Here is a 1,358-nt window from a genome sequence, read left to right on the forward strand (position 1 = left end):
TCATACATCATTCATTAAGGAAAATTGGATAACCTTTATTGGCCAAGTATGTTACACACAAGAAATTTGTTTCCAGTAGAGAACCGATGGCAGCCATCTGCGGTGCCAACTCAACTGGTAGCTCTAACTTTCAACCTTCCGGTTGGGAGACAACTGCTCTACCCACCGCACTGTCACCTCCACTTACATTGTTTTAATACTAATACACATATAAAATCAAAAAATAAATTGCTTTTAGCTCAAAGTGATACATTAGTATTGGGTTATAAGTGATCAGTGCTAGGCACAGGGATAAGAACAAAGATCTTTTTTGTTTTTACAATGTCAGTTTACTGCTGTGCATAACAGTAAAATAAACAAAAAGAAAACACAACTAAACAACTTAAAATATCAAAAATTCACAATTGAAATTCAGTGTCCTCATATGGTTGTAATGCAGTGTACACATAAAGCAACCTAAAATCAAAGGTGAAAACCTTTACATAAGTGCCAATATATTTAAAAACAAAAAAAAAAAGAATCTGGTGGATCACAGCTCTGACATTCAAATGTTGTACAGGTACAATAATAATATACACTGCTCAAAAAATAAAGGGAACACAAGGGAAAATAAGACATTCAACTATGTAATGAACAAGGTATTTAATAAGAATATTTCATTCATTCAGATCTAGGATGTCTTATGTTGTGTTCCCTTTATTTTTTTGAGCAGTATATATTATTCTCATCAAAGTATTATCTTTGTCTCATTCCAACTATGTATTCTAGTGTGCCTTTTTCTTGCAGGGAAAACAGAACCACCTACTCCAAAAACTCCCAACAACTCCAAACAACTCCAACCACTCCAACAACTCTAACCACTCCAAAAACTCAGACAACTCCAAACAACTACAACCACTCCAACAACTACAACCACTCCAAAAACTCCGACAACTCCAAACAACTACAACCACTCCAACAACTACAACCACTCCAAAAACTCCGACAACTCCAAACAACTACACCCACTCATCTACCACCATGTTTTGTTGGTCCTCAGCAAAACATATATGGAAAGAGTCTTTGTTTTCATCGCCCTGATCTTCACATTCTTTTAGCCTGACATTGTCGAATCGTTCATCGTTATGGTCATTGACATTGTCGTCATGGTATTTTTTGGTTTTATGTTTTGGGGAGTCACACCCACTTATATCTTGCTCACAATCCGGATAATCAGCTGGTCTTTTACATCTAACATTACCAACATTTTGGTTTTTTGGCTCCTCTGTGTTCTTTACAGCAGTGGTCCCCAACCTTTTTATCACTGCGGACCGGTCAACGCTTGACAACTTTGCTGCGGCCCGGGGGGGGGGGGGGGC

The sequence above is a fragment of the Monopterus albus genome, unplaced genomic scaffold (assembly GCF_001952655.1).
Source record: "Monopterus albus unplaced genomic scaffold, M_albus_1.0 scaffold611.1, whole genome shotgun sequence".
Classification (NCBI taxonomy): Eukaryota; Metazoa; Chordata; class Actinopteri; order Synbranchiformes; family Synbranchidae; genus Monopterus; species Monopterus albus.